The sequence below is a fragment of the Camellia sinensis genome, chromosome 2 (genome assembly GCF_055761805.1).
Source record: "Camellia sinensis isolate YWXY chromosome 2, ASM5576180v1, whole genome shotgun sequence".
Taxonomy (NCBI): domain Eukaryota; kingdom Viridiplantae; phylum Streptophyta; class Magnoliopsida; order Ericales; family Theaceae; genus Camellia; species Camellia sinensis.
This window is the reverse complement of record NC_138962.1, coordinates 156,868,037-156,879,661: the sequence shown is the minus strand read 5'-3', so window position 1 is coordinate 156,879,661 and position 11,625 is coordinate 156,868,037. Positions and strand designations below refer to the sequence as shown.

Here is an 11,625-nt window from a genome sequence, read left to right as displayed (position 1 = left end):
ATAAATAACTGATATATAATTTATAAGGAATGATGTCCGAACCAAAAATTTATATATAATGATATGATTCATTGTGAACTTTTTACTTCAAAATAAAATCTTATTAAAGATAAATTTATTTATAATAATGACAATGTCACATCATTCTTGTCAATTTTTTTATATAAATTTTATGTATGAATATAATTTTGGACAAATTATACTAACAGTCCCTATAGTTTGGGACTCGTGTCACTTTGGTCCCTGACTTTTTAATTGTGACACATTTGACTCTGAATTTTGAATCTTGTTCCAAATAAGGACAATTGAAGATACCATTGTTAATTTGAAGGGCAAAATAGTCAATTTAATAAAATATAAACTAATTTGACAAAAATAAATATCAAAAAAATATTTTTAATTTTTCAAAAATTATTTTTTATCCACCAATGATAAAATTATGTAAAATTGATAAAAATTAATAAAAATTATATGATTAATTTTTAAAAATTAATTTTACATGATCATCATCCAAACACATAATAAAAATTAATTTGGTAAAAAAAAATATCTAAAAGATTTATCAATTTTATATAATTTTATTTTTAGTGGGTAGAAATAATTTTTGAAAATTCAAAAATATTTATTTGACATTTATTTTTGTCAAATTAGTTTATATTTTACAAATTGACAATTTTACCCTTGAAAAATCTAATAATATCTTCAATTGTCCTTATTTGAAACAAAATTTAAAATTTAGGGTCAAATGTGTCACAATTGAAAAGTCAAGGACCAAAATGACACTAGCCTCAAACTATAGGGACTATTAGTGTAATTCACCCTATAATTTTTCATAATTTACATAGTAACTCAACAATTTTATGATAAATATTCATGAGCATTTCTATTCTATTCTGATCCTGAGCACGGTGGCGAAACTCTTCCCCTACTTGCTAATTTGACATTATCACACGAAGCTGTCGCGTTTTGGTCGGTTTGGGCAGCGACAAAATAATGTCTTGCAAAACAATCCCCTTAGATGGGAGGCTTTTGCTGCAGTTAAGTTGTGTGGCCACTTTTGAAGCACTTGTTCCTATGATGTTCTTGTACCACATATTCTCTACCTGCACTGCTGAGGGCTGTGTACTCATTACAACAAAATAAGATGATTAGTCTATCACTATTACATGCCATCACCCTGTTTGGTACAACTCATTAGAGAGGCTTATATTTTTATTTAATATTTTTGAAATTTCTGTCACGTTTGGTGCTACTAGATTATTGTTGAAAAAGCAGTCTTTTAATTTTTTACTTTTTTATTAGTACAACTTAAGAAAAGAGGACACATGTAATTTAAGGATTCTAATGATGTTGAAGGTTATCAGGGTTGGGTCTTTTAAATTACCTATTCAAAGTATGGTTTGATTTGATCGCAATAATTTTGATCTATGATTATGGGGTTGCTCACATTATGTATTAAAGCATCTTGAAATTTGATATTTTTTACATATTTAGATCCGCCCTGCATATTAAAATCAAATTTTAAAAAACAAAACAAATATGAAAATCTCTATTCATTACTATTTTTGAATTAAAACTTCTTTTTTTCTTTTTGTCTTGTTCTATTTTCTTTTTTTAAAAAAAAATTAGAAAGCATAATTATTATATGCATATGAATGAATATAGATTGTCTTGTTTTTGCTTATGTACATGTGGGGTGTACAAGTTAGGGGTGTAAGTCAGCAAGTTCAGTCGAGTTGGGTGGTTGTCCAAACCCAGCCAAAGTTGTACTGAGATCTGTCCAAGCCTTAATTGTAATCCAAGGTTGCCTACCCAAGCCCGACCCAAGTTAAACCCGAGTTGTCCGAATTATCCGAATTGTAATTTTTTTTTTTTTTTTTTTTTTGCAGCTACATTATTAAATTATTAAAATTTGACTCTATTTACATTTTTTTATATATATAGAAAATCATTAATACTATCAAAACAAATAATTTATATCATGTAAGAAAAATGCCACTATAGTAGTCTTTACAATTTATGAGTGAAAATAAAAAAAAGTAAAATTTCATGTTATTTGTATATATAATAAATATTCAATATGATTTCATAATCTAAATTACTTTTTAATATCATGTAATGACTAATAATTTATATATATATATATATATTTAATATTTTTATATATCTATTTATGTATAATTCGGGTTTCGGATTGCTCGGATTGTTTGATATTTTTGCTCAAGTCCACACAAATTTAATTCGGACTTCTGAATTTTTTGTTCAAACCTATACTGAATTTGAAAATATCTTATCCAAGCCTTAAAAAAATTTGAGCTGGGTTTGGATTGCTCGAGTTGAACCCGCTCAAGTTGCACTCCAAGTACAAGTATGAAACATCCTTATCATCACAATTAGAACAGAGAAAATTAATCTTGTTTAGTGCTTGTAGAAGAATTGACTAGCTTCTCTCCCTCGTGACATTGAAAAACAAGTGGAGTATTGATTCCTATAATGATTCTCCACATTAAAGTCAAAAGCTAGCATGCTTATATATGTATCCAAATGCTAGCATTCTAATCATGCTTAAATAATATATATGTTGTAATTTGAGGTATAGGATCTTATGTTTCTAAATTTATTTGTTACAAAACGCACTCTTAGTTATAGGATTATATTTCAAGATTCTTGTGTCTCAAGAATTCCAAATTTTCCAAGGGTTCATAATTTATTAAGACAAACGGATGAAAAAAAATTAGGGATTAGAAAATCTCTGGCCACAATTTATTATCATGCATGATAGATGATTAAGGGAAGCCCATTATAAATACAATTCATTTTTGTCATTAGTATCAAATATTATAATAATACAATTTTTAATGCATGATAGATGACAAGATTTGAAATTTAACTCTAAGAAAATGGAATGGAAGCAATAATCCTCATAATTAATTGTGTATACAAAACTGCTTTTGTACATGAACAGATAGATGAATAAGAATAACTGCAAACATTGATATAATGATACACGAATTAAGCTGGAAGAATGCCCAAATATGGAAGTGTTAATTCTAATGTGTAAAGAGAGAAATACAGAGAATAATGTATCTATATTATTATTGATTGATTTTGTATATTACAAGATTGATGTGTATTGATTTGTATGTTACAAGCTATTATATAGGAGAGGTGTGAGGTAAGTGAGTGGTGGTAGTGGATGGTAGTGGAGGTGGTGGGTGGTAGTGGAGATGGTAAGTGTGTTAGGTTTAGTGGGGTGGATGTAGTGGGTTAGGTTAGTGGGTTAGGTTTAGTGTACATTAACAGCCCCCCTCAAACTCAAGGAGGATAGGAACTAACCAACTTGAGTTTGAAGAGAGTAACAAAGCAGAAAAGTAAACTGATAAATAAAAAACAAAACAGGATAGGAGACACGGTATGGTCGTGTCGGACCGTTGTAGCAGACAGTTTACAGGGTCATGTCGGACCGTTGTAGCAGACAGTTTACGGGGTCATGTCGGACCGTTGTAGAAGACACTGTGTGGTCGTGTCAGACCGATGTAGAAGACGGTTTATGGGGTCATGTCGGACCGTTGGAGCAGACAGTTTACGGGGTCATGTCGGACCGTTGTAAAAGACAGTTTACGGGGTCATGTCGGACCGTTGTAGAAGACAGTTTACGGGGTCATGTCGGACCGATGTAGTAGGACAGTTTACGGGGTCATGTCGGACCGTTGTAGAAGACAGTTTACGGGGTCATGTCGGACCGATGTAGCAGACACTGTGTGGTCGTGTCAGACCGTTGTAGAAGACAGTTTATGGGGTCATGTCGGACCGTTGTAGAAGACAATTTACGGGGTCATGTCGGACCGATGTAGTATGAGTTATGGTGGTGCACCAAGGGGGCGACTTAGAGAGTGCGCCATGAGCGACTTATACATGATACTGTATATAACCCCCCCTCAAACTCAAATAGGTGTGAAGATAGAAACCTATTTGAGGTTGAAACAAAGGGATTGATAAAGCTGACCGGGGTAGAAGACACTGTATGAGTGGGTAGATAGGCGGCCCAAAAAAAAATATACATGTAGATATATATCGAGCCCTCAAAAGTCGTGCCCTCAAAAGGTGTGCCCGCACCCTCAAAAGGCGTGCCATCAAAAGGCGTGCCCGATTCATCAAAAGACGTGCCGGACATGATGGCGAGGCACGTGGGCGCCTTGGCTTGCGCGCCCGTGTTGTCGGCTGGTGGGAAGAGGCGCGCGATGCGCGTGGCTGCCTCGGCTATAAGACAGAGGCTGAGGCTGAGGCAAAAAACCTGCGAGAGAAATTCTCTGAAGAATTCTGCGTTGTGCTGAGAGAGAGAGGCTGTAACACTGTTGTGCTGAGAGAGAGAGTCTGTAACACTCGGTTGCGAGAGAAAATGGCTTCGTCGTCCCGTGGGCTGCTCACTCTCTTTCCCGATCTCAACGAGTCCACAGGAGAGAGAACTGGTGCGGTGTCCCGTGAACCTCAACCAAACACCACTGGGTTTGCTCCGTTGAACTTTCCGATGCAGTCGGTGGAGCAAAAAATGGCAGTGCAAACGGATGTGGAGGCTAATCAGTATACGTTGAAGGCATGTGTGGAGTCCATGACGGCGGTCACAAACTTGTCGCACCGGCTGCAGAGTAGGACAAATGAGGTGCAGCAATTAAACTCCCAGCTGGCTCTGCTCCAACGCATGTATAAGGATGCGCGAGCAGAGATAAGCGTGCTAAGGGCAGAAAACAAGGAGCTGAAGCGGAAGGCCACCGTGATGTTCCGTTTTGGAGGTCCGCCAGATGCTGCAGTGGAGGAGTATGGGGGAGTGAACGTGTTCGGTGGACGAGGAAGCACTGAAGCAACACCGTCAAGGGCCGGCCAGGACGGAGGCAAAAAGAAGAGACCTGCAGCAGAGTAGAGAAGAAAAATCCCACTGTGGGTGTGGTTGGTTTGTTTGTGTTTGTTTGTTTGGGTTTGATTTTGTTTTTTTTTTTTTTTTTTTTTTTTTTGATGGAGAATGGTGAGTGGGGTGAATCCTTGATATGAATAAAGCAAGTGTGTGGTGCAAACTCGAATGGTAGGTGTGGTAATGCAGAAAAATCAACTGGAATGAATGTAGTTTTTTTTTTTTTTTTTTTTTTTTTTTTTGTTTTTTTTTGTTTTTGTTTTTGTTTTGTTTTTTGTTTTTTTTTTTTTTTTTTTGAACTGGAAAATGGAGTGATGCCGGTACTTGATTATGCAAAGCTAATGTGCTGGTGCAGGTGTGTAATGCTCAAAAAAGCACCCCTAAGAGACAGGCCTAGGTGGGTGATGAATAAAAAAAAAAAAAAAAAAATATAAAAAATAAATAAAAATAAAAACAAGAGGAAAAGGTGGAAATATTAAAAAAAGTGTGGTGGGTATGTGGGTAGTGGAAACATGGGTGGGAAAGGGGTCACCAACTGAACTTTATAATAATGAAATCTTGAATGAGCACAACACCCAAAACAAACCCATCTCAAAAGAGCTCTGTGTGCGGGGGTAGTAGCAAATTGAATCAGATCCCACGGCGCGAGAGAGACGTAGGGTCGGATCCCACAGCGGTGACCTCGGGAAGAGAGAGATCTGAGATCTGACGCCGGCATCATTCGGCGACGGTTTGACTACGATGAGGGGATGGCGCGGTGAGATGGCGACGGTGAGCTCGCAGAGGTGAAAAAAATAGAGGAGAGAGAAGAGAGGAGAGGAGAGAAAGAGAAGCGAAGAGTTTGTTTGCATGAAAGAGTCAGAGAGAACATGGGTTCTGTTTCTGTTTTTGTCGAGCGGGTAGCGCTGCGGCTGTTGCGCGGCCCCGAGCTCCGGCGGCGGTACGGAGGCACATTACAAGGCGGCGTCGGGGCCGAGGTCGACTGTGGTGGCTGCCGCGAGTGGCGGCGTGGTGGTTGTCCTGTTGCTTGCAACGAGGGTGCGTGAGACGATGGCGAAGAGGGTGGCACCTGCGATGGAATTTGTGGCAGCGGAGTGAAGGTATGTGGAGAGGTCCGGTGGGCGGCCAAGGCGAGACTGCCGCCCGCCGGTGAAGCAGAATGACTAGGTTGTTAACCTAGCTCTGATACCATGTTAATTCTAATGTGTAAAGAGAGAAATACAGAGAATAATGTATCTATATTATTATTGATTGATTTTGTATATTACAAGATTGATGTGTATTGATTTGTATGTTACAAGCTATTATATAGGAGAGGTGTGAGGTAAGTGAGTGGTGGTAGTGGATGGTAGTGGAGGTGGTGGGTGGTAGTGGAGATGGTAAGTGTGTTAGGTTTAGTGGGGTGGATGTAGTGGGTTAGGTTAGTGGGTTAGGTTTAGTGTACATTAACAGGAAGTTTGAAAAACAACCCTCCCTTACTACCTGCCATGTCTTTATTCTAACTCCATTTGTGCTTCCAGAAAATTTTACTCTGTTGACACTCACATCTAAGACCCTGGCTTCTGAGTTACCTTGTCTTAGGCTTCCAATGCTGGAAATGACTTAAAAAATATGTCAATGAGATCAATAACAAAGGCAAAAAAAGAAAAAAAGTCAAGCTATGGAAGTAGAATTGTTTTGTTGAAAATGGGTAAGTAGTAGTTGGTTGGTGTTACAATATGAGACCTGATTCCATGACGTGGTCCGCAGGTTATGTCTGTGACTTTGATATTTTTTGACCCACTTACTATTGAAATACAATCATCACCTTCAGTAAAAGAAAAAAAGAAGGAAAAAAATAAAAAGAAAAAGAAGAGAACCCAAAAATTAGAAAAAGCAAATTTTCAATCATTTTGGTCATTTCATTTGGAAAAATATCATAGAAATGCTGTATATTGATTTTTTTTTTCTTTTTTTTATTTTACCAAAAATTGTTATCGTCGTTTTGGCAATTTTGAGCCATTTGAGCCATAAAATTGTGGCCCTCAAACATTTTCCTATTAATAAATACATGGAAGATCCAATGTATTTGTGTCTAATTAAAGAAAATATGAATAAAAAATTTCTTTTTCTATTCTTTTACTCACCCGTTTTAATGACAGAGTTCATGATCTGAATATTTTGGGTATTAGTGACATGAATTCCATCAGTGTTAGGACTATTTCCCGGTGTAACTATTATGAGGTTCCGTACTTTAACATTAACACATTTCTGAAATAAAATGTGTATTTGTTACGAATTTCGAACCTGCAAGCCAGACACTTTCAAGTTCTTGCATCCAAGAAACGTTGCAACCTGTAATACATTTACAAAGATTTTGACAAATTGATTTTCAAATTTTTGGTTAAGTAATTTGTAGGATCAAAATGTTGAGAGTCAAGCCAAGCCATAAAATTACGACATTCTATTGACAAAGAAAAAAAAATCAGAGAAAAGTCTCTCCTTGGTCTATTCTGTGACTTTTCCATAATTTTTTTCTTCTTTTTTTAAATATATAGTAAAGCTATAAAAAGATAAAAATAAATAACAAGTACCGTTGGTGCATCCGTGCAACGCTGAAAAAATAGAAAGGAAAATAAAAAATAAAAAAATTGCTTGTTAGTAGAAACTCAAAGGAAAGAAAGCAAACAAAATTGATTCAAAGAAAATATTTGAATGATATATATATATATATATATATATATATATTTATGTGACAAGAAAGTTAATGAAATTGATTAATGCTATATTTGATTGGAGGATTTGGGGAGAGATTTGGAAAGGTAAAGGAAAAAGGCATGTAAAATTAGGCGAAATGTAGGTATATTTTATTCATATTTCACCTATCTTTTCTCTTTTCCTTTCCGAATCTCTTCTCAAATTTTCCAATCAAACACAGGATAAAAGAATTTAATGGAATGACATACTCGGCTTTTGTCAATTTTGCAAGATTTTTTCCGCCATATCTTCCCATTTCCGTTGATGGTTCCACCACCTTCTACCTCAAAGTTTCGAAGATTTTGAAATAGAAGCAAGTGTTTTGGACTATGTTTATAGTCCCATGGATTGACGGAAGCTTTGATGGTTCCATCGATCTGAGTAGCATGAACGCATTTCCACAATATGCATTATTATTAATTTATTATTATTATTTTTCACGAAATTGAAAATCAAAAGGTTAAAGAACAATTAGAGTATGGTAATCCTCCTATCCGTGATTATTTTTATTTTATTATTTTTGATAACCAATGTTCGGGCTAATTTACGATTATCTCGACTAATCTTGGAGAATCAATCCCACCACCCACTTGTGGAAGCCCCAAAGTCAGAGCAAATGTCATATATGAATTGACTCCAAGAAACTTATTGCAGTTACTGAATATTCAAAACAGAAGAATAAATAAATTAGGATTCACAAACTCTTTGAACCTAACCCTAAAAATAAAAAGAAAAAAACTAGTGACCAAAAATTAATGACCATAAGTCTCATGCCCTCAACAACTGTTGATAAGACTCGAATCATATATAACCTCTTATTACCTACCAAATCATTTGGGTGTAAACCTCTTTGCCACCCACCCATTGCCCTTGGGTGTGTGTGTAGTTTCACTAATAAGTCATATTTGACTAGTAATAATACAAAAATGTTATCAACCACCTTAATCAATTCATAATTTATGTTGAATTGGAAATTAAATTGATAAAGTGTGAGATCCATGAATAAAATGAATTTGAACTATTAAAGTTTTTTTTTCTAGATAAATTCTGAATTCATTTGGATTTGTAGTGTTGTTGATAATAATAAACTCACTTTCATTGAAATACGAGAGTTTCAAGGATCTGAAAAATTGATTGGCTTAAGGTGATATAGAGCAAGGATCCCCTCCTTTCTTTCTCTACTTCACTCCCTCCTTACAATGGTCAAGATTCATTTTAAGAAAATTCAATGGTTCAAATCTTTTCAAAAAAATTACTTTTTAATTTTTAATTTTTTTTAATAAAGTGATTTGAGCCGTTAGATTATTTTTAGATGAATCTTAATCGTTGTAAGGAGGGAGTTAAGTAGAGAACACAAAGAGAGAATCCTTGCTCATATATCCTATCCTCAGGGACCACAAGAACGCTATCTTTGTAAGAACAAACCTCCTCCCAAGCTTTCCTAAATGCCTTTAATTAAAATAAATTAAATAACATTTATCTTTGAAATTAAAAGGATTTAAAAAGAAAAAAAAAATGCTTGAGGACACATCAAATCAAAAAATATTTGACTCAAAAAAATTAATTAAGAAAGGATTTGGATCCTCTATAGTAAAATTGAAAAATGAAAATTCCACAACATAATTAACAATTATAAAAGAATCAATAAATTGATAAAAGGATTTTTTTTTTTTTTTTTTAAAAAAAAAAAAACTAAACAGCTAAGAAAGATGCGTATTAAAACTCGTAATGACGTGATAATTTATAAACGGTGAAAATTTAATTTTTGTCATATTTGTAAGGGAAAGAATGTTAATCCATAAAAAAAGGTCAAAATCAATGATTTTTTACACCACATTTTACAAATTCAATTGTACTGTGATAATCTTATAAAATTCATATATAATTTCCTCTTCTCAAAATTTAGAACTATACCTCTGAATCTTCTGTTCCATGACCTTTAGCTCCAAAGTCATCCACATTCACCATAAATGGACATCCTGTAGGCGGGGCGGAGTCACCTAAGGCTTAAAGGGGTTACGTGGCCCCCTTAAACTTTCAATATTTATATTGTTACCCATATAAATAAAGATTATGTATTATTTATCCTTTATAAAATTTAATAGTGACCCTTGTTAAATTATGTAAAATTTCTTGTATTTTTAAAATTTTAAAATTTTTCTATTTTATTATTTTGATTATTCTTGTATAGTTGATAGGTCAAGACAAGAATTAAATCAATTGATAATTCATTTCTTCTAATAGGATTTGTTTAGTTGCTTATTTCTCCTCATTGTGGGGCACTTTTTTCAAGTTGAGGATTGAACTTATTGATTATTTAGTTAATAGAATTTAGTTATTGATTATGGATTTATAATTCACGTTAATGTAAATCTTAGAATAATTGTAATAAAAATAAAAATAAAATGAATAAATTTAATAATACCTCGTTGTTAATTGTTATGGGGAAAAAAAAATCAATGTTGTGATTAATATGTGCCCTTTTTACATTAAATTTCTGGTTTCGTCACTGCCCGTAGGGACACCAACTTGATCATAATGCCTTGCAAGATCAAAAGTCTCAGTTTCATACTTCAAACTGTGAGGTTGATCATCATTTATAAGAAGTTGGTCCCCTAAAGTACTGCTAATGCAAGAAGAACAAGACACCAAAACAATGAATACTTGAAATAGATGTCTATATTGACACCAAAACAGTGAAGCTGCATGAGCTTAAAAAAAATAGAGAAAATCAAGATATATATATATATATATATATTTATATATATTTTAAAATACAAAGTTATTTGCAGGTTCTAAAAATGAATCCACCCTTGGACATTTTCTATGTTAATCTTTTATCTGCTACATTTTTATATTTTAAATTCTTTCTTTCTCTTCTCCTTTTTTTTTTTTTTTTTTACACAAGAAATTCATATATATGTTCATGTTCTAGAATATCTATTTTAATTTGTTATAAAATGATTTTTTATTTTAAATGGTGCTAATTCTTATATTCACACAACAAATGAATCCACTGCATTTACAAATTAGTTTGTACATGTTTTAGTCAATTTTTTTTTTTTTTTTTGTTGGGATCAGATGTTTTAGCAAACTTGACCCTACTATTACAACAATGAACCACTGCATTTGCAAACTAGTCTAGAGTCAAAATGAAATATTAATAAAAACTTTAATAAGGGTCAAATTTTATATTTTTTCTATAGAGAATTCTTAAATGTAAGTAGATAGCAAGTTGATATGTCATGTCGGATACTAACACGCACTACAACATACAAGAGTTTTAGAAATCAAAATTTTTGGCCTTTAAAAGTGAAAATTTTATTGCAAAAGACATTTAGGGACTACTTTCTATCGTCGTGAGGATAGTTGTTAAAAGGTTGTCATGAAAAGTAAAAGATAAGGCTTTTAGCGACAATTTTAAAAATGTCACTAATAAATACATTTTTAGGGACAAAATTATTTGGTCTCAAAATGGTTTTTTTTTTTTAGACAAAAAATTTGATTTCAAAAAGATAATAATTCATCACTAATATCTAATTTTCATTGCTAAAAATATAATAACACTTTTCGCAAAAAAAAAATCTTTAGTCCCTAAAAAATAATTGTCTCTAAATTTTGGTTTTTAAAACCTTAATTTTTTTTAAAGTGACAACACTTGTCAGACACTTTCTAATACTTCTTGTTGGTGAAAACATAAAAAATTAATAATAAAAATTACAATAATTGAATTAGAGAACTAACCGTTAGGTTAACTAACACCATTTGCTAACATCATCAATTAATTTATTTGATGGGTCACGATTCGCGACGATGGACCAACAACATGGGACCCTTTTTCAAAATCAACAATCTTTGCACTACATCTCTTTTTCTCACATTTGTTTGTCATGGCTACTTACTATGTTTATTTTATATTGCTTACTATTTTAATAAAAGTAAAGGTGGAGTTGGGATTTTTTTTTTTTTGTCCTTCGCATGTT

The 11,625-nt window shown here is 33.5% G+C and overlaps 1 pseudogene; it reads right to left on the bottom strand.

The window, feature by feature from the left end:
* Positions 1 to 755: 755 nt before the first annotated feature.
* LOC114280440 (polygalacturonase-like) lies at positions 756 to 9,597 on the bottom strand (annotated as a pseudogene).
* Positions 9,598 to 11,625: the final 2,028 nt, after the last annotated feature.